The sequence below is a fragment of the Dipodomys merriami genome, unplaced genomic scaffold (genome assembly GCF_024711535.1).
Source record: "Dipodomys merriami isolate MVZ:Mamm:240054 unplaced genomic scaffold, mDipMer1.0.p SCAF_1077, whole genome shotgun sequence".
In the NCBI taxonomy this organism is placed as follows: domain Eukaryota; kingdom Metazoa; phylum Chordata; class Mammalia; order Rodentia; family Heteromyidae; genus Dipodomys; species Dipodomys merriami.
Window position 1 is genome coordinate 1 of NW_027202357.1, and position 13,951 is coordinate 13,951.

A 13,951-nucleotide genomic window follows, 5' to 3' on the forward strand; every position below is an offset into this window, starting at 1 on the left:
AAGGGGAAGGAGAAGGACAAGGAGAAGGAGAAGGAGAAGAAGGAGAAGGAGAAGGAGGAGGAGAAGGAGAAGTAGAAGGAGAAGAAGAAGGAGAAGAAGAAGGAGAAGAAGAAGAGGAGGAGGAGGAGGAGGACGAGGACAAGGACGAGGACGAGGACGAGGAGGAAAAGGAACAGATTCATATTTATCCACATTTTATTTAATGAATAATTATGGCAAATAAGAGTTTCAAGTTTCATTTTGATCTTTACAGTAGTTCCTGTTTAGCCTCTGGATATACATTTCAAGTTGACACCTAAAATCAATGAAGTACTTTATAGAGTTCACCCTCAGTATCCAGAATTTCCAAATCTAGGTGTTCAATAAACCAGAAATTTAAAATATTCGGTGAAAAATTTTTTCCCCAAACATTCAATAGAGCAACTATTTAAATACTGTTACATGTATGTTGGTAATATATATAACCTTGACATGATTTAAAGTGTAACTTACTTTGTATGACATACTATGTTATTTTCTATATGGGACTGGAGCCTATGCTGATTTTAGTATACTCAATCAGTTTTGGAAGCAACACTGTAAATACCAAGATGACCATTTTATGCTTTTACCCAGAGAAATACACCTACAATAAAGCTTCAGTTATAAATTGGGTACAGTAAGACAATAATAACAGTAACTAATAAAAATAGAAAAATTGTAACAATATACTTTTTAAAAAATCAAGTAATGTGAAATGGATGTGGAAGTGCATACCTATAATTCCAGGAAACAGAAGCCTAGGAAGGAAAGCAATCAAAGAGATATACAGTGAAACTTTACCTCCAAAAGAACACCCCAAAAGCAAAAAAAAAAGGTATTATGTGAATGTGGTTTCTTTCAAAATATGAGGTGTTTTTCCATGTAATCTTTTCAGAGCACAGTTCAGCACATGTAAGTAACTACAGAAGGGGAAATTACAGTGTAGTTCTTTTGTGAAGAGAAAAATGTGTCTTATTTAAAGGCTTTTTCTGAGCAGAAAAACCATGCACAATTATTTTGCCTTTTTCTGAAACTCTAAGACATTTCTTCCCTCCCAACTAACCAACTTCCCACCTGGGTGCTGGAAAGGACAAGCACTCCCAAATTAGCTTAGCTGTGCCATCAAGTCTTTCCATGGCAACCATGCTTGATAAGAAATGTACTAATTGGGCTGGGAAGGTGGCTCAGTGGTAGAGCGCTTGCCTTGCATGCCTAAGGCCCTGGGTTTGATTCCTCAGCACCACATAAGTAAAAAGAAAAAAGCCAGAAGTGGTGCTGTGGCTCAAGTGGTAGAGCGCTAGCCTTGAGCTGAAGAGCTGAGGGACACTGCCCAGGCCCGGAGTTCAGGCCCCAGGACTGGACCCCCCCACCAAAAAAAGAAAAGAAAAGAAAAGAAATGTACTAATTAACTTGCTAAGGTAATTGTAACCTCTCTGTACGGTATTTTCACAATTAAAAAGAAAAAGCAGAAGTACAAACATGATTTGTAGCCTGTTTCATTCTTCCTATTTTGCTCCCAGATGCCCAGAAGACACTTGTTTGAATACATATTCTGTATTGTCAGGTGTGTGAGATAAATGACTTTCCTTAGAAGAAAATGTGAATTTGCAGATTGAAATTGAGAATGGTAATCAAAATCTTCCATTTTTTTTTACTAAGGGCCAGAAAACAATGATAATGTGCTTACATGCTGAGAATAAGCAACTTTTGACACCTGTGGTAATGATTCCAATTTTGATGATGTTGTTAAATGTGTCTGACATGTGTTCTGAACCCTAATTCCTGATTTTCTGAGAGCACCAGCTCTTCAGAAACTCTGATTTGTGCTGTGAATATTTACTTCCTGTAAAACGTAGTTGCTTGGATATTTTGATTTTGTGAAAGCTTGGTTAGTTTGATAGTGTTCTCTCAGTTAAATTATAAGCAAGTAAAAATGAATTGAACCTGATTAAGTGAAGTTCTTTTACAGATTTCTCTGATTTAGGAAATCTACATTTTAAGTCATTCTGGATGCCTAACTATGTCTGTGTATGTGGATGAGTCAATAAGAATTGCAGATTTGCCACATTGATTTTGGAGCAAAAATTTATAGCTGGTAACTGGGCAATGATTCAAAAGACAGCTGAGTCTGAAGCCATGAGCCCTCCTGCCTCTGTTCAGCTCCCAATCTGTTCTAAAACACCCCTCACTTCCCATGCAGTGGTTTCTTTTTCTATCCAAAAGGTTTCTGGAGCTTTATCTTTGCTGGCCTCTTAGTATGCCATCATGAGGGAAGTCAAAGCAAGCAAGTCAGATGTGGCAGAGGGATTTTTTGGTCGGTTGTGGGGCCTGAAATCTGGGCCTGGGCATTTTTCCTCAGCCCTTCAGCTCAAGTCTAAAACCACTGATCTAAACAACAGCATATATCAACTAGATTTAACAGACACCTATTGAATATTTCACCCAGCAGCATCAGAATACACATTTTTCTCTGCTGAACATAGAACATTTTCCAAAATAGACCACATTTTAGGTCACAGAGCAATCTTGACCAAATTCAGAACCATTGAAGTTATACCTTACATTTGCTCACATCACAAGGGAATAAAATTAGACCTCAACAGCAAAAACCACCAAAGAAAGTCCTGTAACATATGGAGGCTGAACAATACACTGTTGAATCACCAGTGAGTCAGGGAAGAGATTAGAAAGGAAATTCAAATGTTCACCATATTCAACAAAAATGAGCACACAAATTAACTGCTCTTCTGGGACAGAGCAAAGGCAGTTGACAGAGTTTATAGCTTTGAGTACCTACATCAACTAATTGGAGAGATCTAAAACCAACAACTTAATGAGACATCTGAACCTCCTTGAAAAAGAGCAGCAAGATAAACCCTAATCCAGGAGATGGAATAAATAATTAAAATTAAATCAGAATTAAATGAATTAGGATCCAAGAAAACCATAGAGAGCATCAACAAAACAAAGAGTTAGTTCTTAGAAAAAATTAACAAAATTGACAGACCCTTAGCAAATCTTATCAGAAAAAGAAGAAAACTCACCCAAATAAATAAACTCAGAGATGAGAATGGAAACATCACCAGAGCAATAACCAAGATTAAGAAAAGTAAAAGGGAATACTTATCAAAACTATGCTAATAAGTTTGAGAACTTGGCAGAAATTGACCTTTTCATAGGAAATATCGACATGCCGAAACTAAGAAAGATGAGTTAAAACATTTTAACAGGTCCATATCAAACATTGAGATAGAAACAGCAATAAGAGAAGTCTCATCTAAGAAAAGCCCAGTATCGGAAAGATTTACAGCAGAATTCTACAAGGCCTTCCAAGCAGAGCTCACACCAATAGCCCTTCAATGAAATTGAAAGAGAAAGTGCACTACCGAACTCATTCTAGGAAGACATCATAACCTTCATTCCAATACCAGGCAGGGACTCATCAAAGAAAGAGAACTATAGACCCATTTTTTGATGAACATTGATTCAAAATTCTGAACAAAATTTTGGCCAATTGACTTCAACAATTCATCCAAAAAATCATACACCACGATCGAACAGGATTTATTTCAGGGATGCAATGCTGGATCAATATATGCAAATCAATTAATATAATCCATCACATCAACAAGAGCAAGGATAAGAACACACATGGTTATCTCAAGTGATGCAGAAAAGGCATTTGACAACATTCAACACCCATTGATAATGAAAACTCTGGAAAAATTAGGAATCCAGGGAACATTCCTCAATAGAATAGAGGCTGTATATGACAAACCTACAACCAACACTGTACTTAATGGTGAAAAACTAAAGCCATTTCCTCTTGAATAGGGAATGAGACAAGGACGTCCATTCTCACCACTTCTCTTCAATCTAGTATTAGAATGCCTAGATACAGCAATAAGACAAGATGCAAACATAAAATGGATCCAAATAGGAACAGATGATGAAAAACTCTCCCTCTTTGCAGATGGCATGATATTGTATTTACAGAATCCCACTGACTCCACTCCCAAATTATTTAAGCTCATTCAAACTTGGGCAAAGTAGCAGGGTATAAATTTAACCCTCAAAATCAATGGCTTTTCTGTATGCCAACAATAAGAAAAGTGTGGCTGAAATCAGGAAAGCAACTCCATTCATAATAGCTCCACAAAAACAAATAAAATATCTAGGAATTAACTTAACCAAAGAAGTGAAGGACCTCTATGATGAAAACTTTAATAATCTGACAAAGGAAATCAAACCAGAACTTAGAAAATGGCAAAAACTCCCATGCTCCTGGATTCGAAGGATCAACAACATGAAAATGGTAATACTTCACAAGGGTATCTACAAATTCAATGCAATACCTAACACTATCCCAAATTCATTCTTCAAGGAGTAGAAGAGACAATCCAAAAATCCATAGGGAACAATAAAAGACCCTGAATAGCATAAAAGATCATTAACAGAAAGGAAAGTGGAGGAATATCAATACAACATTTCAAACTCTGCTAGTAATCAAAACAACTTGGTAATGGCACAAGAAAAGACATCAGGACCAATGGAATAGAATTGAACCTACAGATATATAACCATCTAATCTTCGATGAGGAAGCTAGATGAATGGATCTAAAAAATGTGGTAGAAACCCACAATGGAATTCTATGCTTCTGTCAGAAAGAATGACATTGCCCCATTTGTTAGGAAGTTGAAAGACTTGGAAAAAATTAAGTGAATTAAGCCAGGTCCAAAAATATAGGTCCCATGGTTTCCTTTATTTGCAATAACTAGTATATTTTTGAGACAAGCAGAAAAGGTAAGTTAAGTTCATGTTAGGTGAAATGAACCCCAAGAAAAGTATTGAAATGTTTTTTTCTTTCTTCAATTGTTTCTAACATATTTATAAGACTATTTCTTTGTTGCTTTATATGTCCCTCCGCCATGGTATAACCCCTGCTTCCATTTTATTTGATGTTCGTATAATTTGTGGAGGGAATGGGCAAAAACCAACTTTTAAATAGGCATACATTGGACCCATTGCAACAATGAGCTATACAAATCATTATGTCCAATAAGGAACTTAACTTTTGCCAGGGGCAGAGTGTTGCACGGGTGGAGAGGGGAGATGGGAAGGGATGAGAAAGCGAAACAGGAGGAGGCAACAATGCTTGATAAGAAATGTACTCATTACCTTGCCGATGTATTTGTATCCCCTCTGTATGGTATTTTGCCAAAAAATTTTTAAAAAGTTTGTCAAAATAATGTCAAAAAATTTTTGACAAAATAATCATTAGTGTATCACCTAGAATCTGGATATGGCTAGTAACTCTAGAGGATTTTCTCATAATTTCAGAAATTTTGTAAGCATATAAAATAAGTCAAATGAGTTGGTTTATAACTATAATCCTAGCTACTCTGAAATGGAAGTGTCGATAGTTGCAGTTCAAGGTCAAGCTGGAAAACATACAAGAGACCTCCATCTCAATCAATAAAAGCTGGGTATGCCAGTGTGTGGCTGTCATCCTACCTATTTTGAACATAATACTAGGATGTTCACTATCCATGTAGCCTAGGAATAAAAAAATACAAGATTCTTTCTCAAAAACAATCAAAGCAAAAATTGCTGGATGTGGCATGGTTCAAGTGGTCAGGTGCCTGCCTGGCAAATGCAAGGCTCTGAATTTGAATCCAAGTACTTACCTCAAAAATTAAAGGTAAACCATATGAATTAATTCTCTAAATCACTTCTCAGTGCAATTATCTTATGTATTCTTCAAATAATCTAGTAGTGAAGGCAGAGAATTAATTAAACCAGATCAATATAATAGGTGGAATGAACCCCAAGATAAGTATTTAAATGCTTTTTTTCTTTCTTGCAATTGTTTCTAACATATTTATAAGATTATTTCTTTGTACTGGGAATGCCTAGCTTCTTCATGGCTCACAGGCTGGTGTGCTCATGTGGACCCATTCACCTATTAGGCCTGCTGGGCCCCGAGTTCAGAACCCAGACCCGCCAAAAGATTCATCTTGATGTCAGAAGCAAATCATTGCCCCTGTTTTCCTTTCCTGTGCAAATCCTATGTCTCAGCTAGGATGGAGAATGCATGGGCCACCTGTGGTCATGGGAATAAGTTATTATATATGTCACCTGAGTTATACCTGTCATCATATACTCAAGAAATACACAATATATCCATGAGTAGCATACAAATAAAGACAGTAACTACACTTAATATACGATACAGTACACACACTGATGTGAATTTACATCCCATATTCCAATGATGCATTGAGGACGATTTTGGCCTCCCTGGGGATCGATATAGTTCCTTGGAACAGCCCAGCTGCTTCTTGGCTCACAGTCTGGTGTGATCACGTGGACCCATTGGGCAGTTGGGCCTCCTAGGCCTTGAGTTCGAATCCCAGCACTGCCAAAAATTCACCCTGATGTGAGAAGCCAGTCGTTGCACCTGTTTTCATGTGCTGTGTAAATTTTGGGTCTCAGCTAGGATAGAGAAGGTATAGGCAACTCTATATTCATGGGAACAGGTTGTCATCCAGTTCACCACAGTTATATCTGTCAACCTAAACTCAAGAAAATACACAATACATCAATGAATAAGACACAAAATAAAGAGAGAATTACTACACCAAACACAAGATGTTGCCCACCCATGTTTGGAAATATAGATCCTTTGTTTAATTATGAATTTATGACAATATTGGCCCCCACCAGGACTCCATCTCAGGTCCCGGGAATGGCCAACCTCCTTAGCGGCTCACAGGCTGGTCTGCTCACCATGACCCATTCACCAATTGGGCCTGCTAGGCCTTGGGTTCAAATTCCAACACTGCCAAAAGATTCATTCTTATGTGAAAACCTTAGGGTTGGATATGTTTTCCTGTTCCATGAATGTCCTGGATCTCATTGAGGATGGAAAATGCTATATAAGCAACTCTATAGCCATGGGAATAGGTTGTCATCCATGTCAGCACAGTTATATCTGTCACCATACTCAATAAAATACACAACACATCCATGAATAAGACAAATAATAAAAAGAATAACTACACTGAATGCAAGATGCATACCACACCTGTAGGTAAAGAGAGATCCTATGTTTTAAAAAGTTGGACTTACTATTTTGTCGACTGTGGGGTTTCAAATCAGGCTCTAAACCAGGCCTGACATTCTAGTCTTCAAGGATGGTGAGCTTCTCCTTCTCCCTCAGTGCAACAGAGCTATCCAAACCTGAGTTCAAATCCCAGCACTAACAAAAGATTCATCCTGATGTCAAAAGCCAGTTGTTGCACACGTTTTCCTCTCCTGTAAAAGTCCTGAGTATCAACTTGGAAGGGGAATTCATAAGCAATCCTATAACCATGGGAACAGGTTGTCATCAATGTCATCCTGTCACCATACTTAGTAAAATACACAATACCTCCATGAAGTAGATACAAAATAAGGAGAAGTTCACCAAACACAAGATGCTGTACACACATGTATGTCAACATAGATCGTATGTTTAAATTATGAACTTATTACTATAGTGGACTGCCCTATCGATCAATATCAGATCCTGGGAAAGGCCTAGCTCATTAGTTGCTCACAGGATAGTGTGATCACCTTGACTTATTGGCCAATTGGTCCTACTCAGCCCTGAGTGAAGATCCCAGCACTACCAACAAGTGGATCGTGGAGTAAGAAGCCAAGTGTAAAACTTGTTTTCCTTTTCTCTGAATATCCTGGGTGACCCTGAGAATCCTGGTATGATGGAGAACATTTCTATAAATCTAGATGCTCTGTGACAAAATGTCGTCAATATAATTAATGAAAGGGGTTTTATCAGAGTACAATGAATGATAAATAAATGAATAAAACAAAAAATACAAGAACAACCACACCAAACATGTATGGATTGAACATCTACAGGCAAGTATAAATCCTATCTTTACAATTTATCTAAATAGTATGTTTCCAGGGCTGGATCTTGAATTCAGGACTAGTGAACAGGCATGAGTTTCTTATCTTCAAGTATGGTGATCTTCCCCTTCATCCACATTGCTCTAGATTTACCCAGATCCTGAGTTAAAATCCAAAGCCTGGAAGAATAAACAGCGTGAATTCCAAGGCAGGGAGCTAAATGTTTATATTTTATTTTTCTCAATACGGCCCTTGAACTCAGGTCATGGCAATTCTGCCTCAGCTTTGATCACCCTACCCTGGGGTGCAGCCACTAGATCTACAGCTCCTCCTGGGATCCTAGACCCCCAGGCCTTGCAGGGAAAGCAATGCACAGAAAAAATATGGCCTTTTTCTGTTTTCTTCCTTTTCATGGTGATCCTCATGCGTCTGAATGACAGTGTTGCAAAGGGTAATTCACCTTTCATTGCTACGAGGCAACATAGGCCCTGATTTTGAATCCCCATCCTGACACCAACCAATGGCAGGAGATACTAAGAAAATGGTTCCCATACATAAGATTAACAATGGAATGTTGTCAATGTCACGGTTGAATGAATTGATCATAAATGATGCTCCTGTAAAATTAGACAGCTTCATTTCAGGAGGCTGATTGATTTTATTTAATATTTATGAAGCATTGAAAGAATATTATTACTTAAAGGAACACAATAATATCAGAACACTGATTTCATTAATAATTTAAGGATGAATACAATTAATTAAATACATTACATTAACTACTACATTAATTACATGGACGGAGTATTGATACCCAGGAATTGGTAAGAATGTAGTGTATATAACTGAATAATGTATAGGCATCTCTGACACTCTATAAAGATATATATATATTTATTAGCATACTTCCATCTGCATGTGAATCTTTTCTTATTTTGGTCACCCCTGGGGCTTGATCTGAGGTCCTGGGAACAGCCTGTCAGTTCAATTTGCCCCAGGATGGCATCCTAACACTCACCCATTCATGAATTGGGCCTTGTAGGCTTGTATGCCTTGAGTTCACATGCCAGCACTCCCAAAAATGAATCGTGGAGTAAGAAGATGACGGTGACACATGTTTTCCTTTTCTGTGAAGGTCCTGGGTGTCAGGTATGAAGTGGAATACATATGCAGATATACATCCTGTGCAATCAATGTAATCAATGTTTTATGTTCCATAATAGTCAATAAAATAACAGGTCAATACATGAATAAAACAAAAAAATAAAATAACTACACTCAATGCAATATAGAGTCAACATATATATATGTATATATATATATATATATATATATCATATATGTAAATTGTACATGAGTATAATGTTTTCTAGTGGTGGGGATCTATTTCAGGCCCAAGGAGCAGACCTGAATTTCTTGACTTCAAGGAGGCCAGCTTCCCATTCCCACACAGTGCAACAGAGTTACCAAGAGCATGAGTTCCAATCCCAGTCCTGGCAGAAAAATAGCACCTTTGAGCATGTGAGGCCCAATTCTTAGATATTTCATTATGCCTCCATTTTATGAATGTGATTTTTAAATGCTTAATAAAGAATTAATTAAAATCAATCAGTGTCCTATAATATAATTGTGTATAATTTTATCCTAGAATCATTCAAGAACTGCCCATTCAATCATGACATACATCACATTCCATTGGTATGCATATGGATAGGAATGAGTTCCTTAGGATCTCCTGCAATTTGGAGGTGACAGGACCAGGATTCCAACTGTGGGCTCCAGCTCCTGTCACTTCAAACTGGGGATATGGTACTCACCAGTCTGTCTAAGAATATTAGCAAGACCAATGATTAGGCAGGCAGCAGTGGCTCTCAGCAGTCCTCCTTGATACTTACAAGGCTGTGATGGGAGGATCATGGTCAAACTCATCCTAAGCAGGAATGTCCTTGAGTCGCCTGTCCAAATTCAGTGTCAACAAAGCCAGAAGCCCTGGGTCCAGTGTGGAGGGCAAGCCTTGAGCAAAAGCAGCTCACAGACTGTGCCCAGATCCTGAGTTCAAGTTCCAGGTCTGGCAACAAACAGAAAGACACAACAATCTGTGCAGCCATCCTGCTAAAGCAGATCACCCTCTTGTCTCCAAATGAATTGGTCATTGGTTCCTTGGAAAAGAGCTGGGGGAGCTGCTGTCTTCACGACTCCGCCCATGCTGCTTTCATCACAAGATTCTGGCCACACCCCCATTCTTTCATGGTTCTTTCTGACCAATGGGATACAAGAATGGTGGCCACATCCACATTCCATGCTGCCCAGTAGCACCCTGGATTCCCTTTGTTCGTTTACAACACCACCAGCAGTTGAGGAAGGGAGAGGTGGCTGAGTGGTGAGGAAGAGACACAAGCGACTTTGGAGTATAGTAGGAAATTGAGATGCCTGCCCGCACCCCGGGTCCTCCCTTCCTTCTCAAGGTGTGGGATTTCAAACCTCAGCCAATGGTGCACTGCCAGCCCGCCTAAAGCCCTGACCCGGTCTCTGGCCCTGGTTCTCTGCTCTTGGCCCATGTGTTTGCAATGTTGATGCCATTGCTGCTTGACTCACCTGGAGCAACCTCCAGCAGCTTCTCCCAGCAGCACAGGTGAGTGGCTGCCCCCAAGTCACCACTACCCGGGGTCACACACCCCTCTGGGGGCACCATGCCCACCTGCTTGTTTCTTCTCCCTGGCTCTGAGGAGCCACCTTTCTGTCTTGGGCATTTCTGAAACAGAGACTCAATATATGCTCTGGCTGGACTGGATCCAGGTCCTCCTATCTGGGACAGGTATGATCCACCAGGCCTGGTCCTCTGTAGTTGGGATGGTAGATATGTAGCGCCATGCTCAGTTATCGATTTAGATGGATTATCCCAAACTTTTATTCCACAGCAGCCGATTCTTGACCAGAGGTGAAGCTCTGGGTAGGGCCACAACCATCAGACCTCATTCTCCTCATAGGATAGTTTTGAGGAAATAAGGGATTTATACAGAGGGATCCCTGGAGCATTGCTTAGCACAGAGGGAGTGGCCTTCAGAGAATGTTCTCAGCAATTCTGTGAGCAAATGATAGGAAGATACCGGGAAAGGATTCAGGTGGGGCCAGTTAATTGAGCAACAGGTGGGGATTATGAAACAAAACATTTCTCTCTTTCATCCTTACCCTATCCCCATGAGGAAGGGGATGCTTCACTGTGTTGAGTTTTGCAGCTGGGGAAGCCGAGGCACAGAGAAGCCAGGGAAACTACTTATGACTTCAACTTCACTACCATGCTCCCTAGGACAATGGGTGCTATTCAATCCACTTCTGGTAGGTAGTCCAATTCTTGTCAGTTGTGTGGCTTGAAGCCTAGGCATGGGTGCTGTTCCTGAGCTCCTCAGAAAAAGGCTTGTCCTCTACCACTTGAGCCCACAGCACCACTTCTGGTTTTCTGGTGGTTCTTTGGAAATAAGAGACTCATAGACGTTCTTGCCGGGGCTGGCTATGAACCATGATCCTCATATCTCAGCCTCCTCTGTAGTTAGGATTAGAGTTCTGAGCCACCGGCACCCGACTTAATTGTAATTCTGCCTTTTCTCTCTCTCTCTTTCACAAGAACTGGTTGAATGGGTGCTGGAGAAGGGGGCCTAGCATCACTATGTGGCTGGAATCCAAGGTGACCCTCTCATTCTGGAGGTGGGCTGTGGGTCAAGAGCTTTTTCGCTCAGACTTTTGAAAGAGCTCCCTGAGGTAAGCCCCACTGTGCCCTGGCTAGACCGTGAAATTCATTGTCCATCCAGCCTACTGGACTTATTGTATTATATTGCTTTCTACATCATTTTCCAGCACCTGGCTAAACTTATGATAAATAGTTATGGAATGAAAATGTAATGCCTTCTTAAGAAAGTCATTTAGAGCTCTGGGAATGTGGCTTCATGGCACAGTGATTGCCTATCATGCATGAAACCCTGGGTTCAATTCCTCAGTAACACATTAAAAGAAAAACACTGGAAGAGATGTTGTGCCTCAAGTGGTAGAGTGCTAGCCTTGAGAAAAAAAATAGCTCAGGAATAATTACTTACCCTTGAGTTTAAGCCTCTGGACTGGCAAAAACAAAAATTATTAAATGGAAAATAAAGATTGCATGCTTGAAATATATAATTGCTCCTTCCCTACTGACACCTGAAAATAGTCCCTAATTCATGTACTATACTTATGTTAGGATACTGTGTTGAAAAAAGATTTGTTCATTAAGTCACAGCAATTAATGGCAGGAATGTGCTTAGATGTCAGCTGAAGATTAATTCTGGAAATTCAAGGATTCCAGGATTTTGTGTCATCACTGCTAATCACAAAGTGAAAAGTAGTCTAAGTGTGATTTTGAAATCTTTTTGGTCAGTTTTGGCACCAAAAAGGTAGATGCTAATTAATAGTTGTGAAAGAAAATAAGGAATAACTCCAGATGGAAGGAATAAGCGATAGTAACTAATGTATACCAGAAACTGGTCTAGGGAACCATTTTTGGTTATTGAAGAATTAGTTGTCAACTAGGCTTTTTCTCATTGCCTTTAGCATTTTAAATCTCTTATGCTAGTTCTTAATCACTGTGTGATAAATGTATCTCCTTCTACTCTGTTCTTTCACACCTTATCTCTTTTGTTTTCTAAAAATCTGTCTTTCTATATTTCTCTATTAACATTTACTGATAATAAATACACCTATACAGATGTCACAGGATGCTAATGTAAGGATCCCATAGCTCATGACTCATTAATGTAACAAAATGGAAAAGGAGGACATATTTACTGCTACATCAATTTTTCTGAAAAGCTGCAATGTCATCATTTGGTTAAAATTTCCATTCTTTGTCTACACAGTGTCATTCAGTGCACATAAATGCAAATATGAAATGGGTGCTGGTGGTTTACAACTGTAATCATAGTTACTCAGGAGGTTGAGACCAGAGGATTGTGGTTCAAAGCCAGCCTTATCAGGAAAGTCCATGAGACCCAATCTTCAATTAACCACCAGAAACCCGGAAGTGGTGCTGTAGCTAAAATGGTAGTGCGCTTAACTTGAACTGAAGACCTTAGGAACAGTGCCCAGGATCAGAGTTCAAGTCCCACAACCAACAAAAAAGTGAAATGTGACTTTAAGTTTCCCCAAAAGGAACGACAAGATAAATAATCTTCCCAAGAAAACAAAATTAATTCCAAAATGATTCAGTGCACCTACTTTTGCAGAGTTATGTTATGGATTCTTTGCTGGACGTATTCTCTAAAAACAAATAGTTTAAGTAGGGTTACAGTTGGACCCATTGCAATAATGAGATGTACAAGTCCTTATGTCGAAAAACGAACTTTACAACTTTGGTGTGGGAGGAGGATGGGGTGTTGGAGAGGGGGAGTATGGGAAGGGATGGGAAAGGGAAACAAAGAAGAGGCAACAATGCTTAATAAGAAATGTACTCGTTATCTTACCCGCGTAATTGTAACTCCTCCCATTCGGTATTTTCACAATAAAATAAAAATAAAAAATGTCAAATTTTACCTTTACAATAAACTTCATCTAATATTTCTTGTTTGAAAAGAGACGTCTATACAATTGATGTCACTTGTTTTTCTTACTATCTTAGTTCGAAGCCAACCCTGGCAGGAGAGTCTGTCAAACTCTTATCTGTAATTACACAGCAAAAAAGCCACAAATGGAGTTTTGGTTCAAGCAGTAGAGTACTAGCTTTGGGAGCAGGTGAGCAGGAAAGAAAAATGCTCAGGGACAGGATCCAGCCTATGAGTTCAAGCCCCATAACCAACACAAACTAAAAAAAAACAAGCAAAAAAAAAAAAACCCTAGATATTTCATTGGACCCTCTTTAAAGGAGTACTGGTCTGAGAAGAGGCTCCTTTTGCTGATCATACTCACTGGATGCTTTATTGGAATCCTTATTGCTCTGGAGAATTTAGGACCAAACTAAAGGAATTGATAACTGACTCCTGCAACAAGAGAATC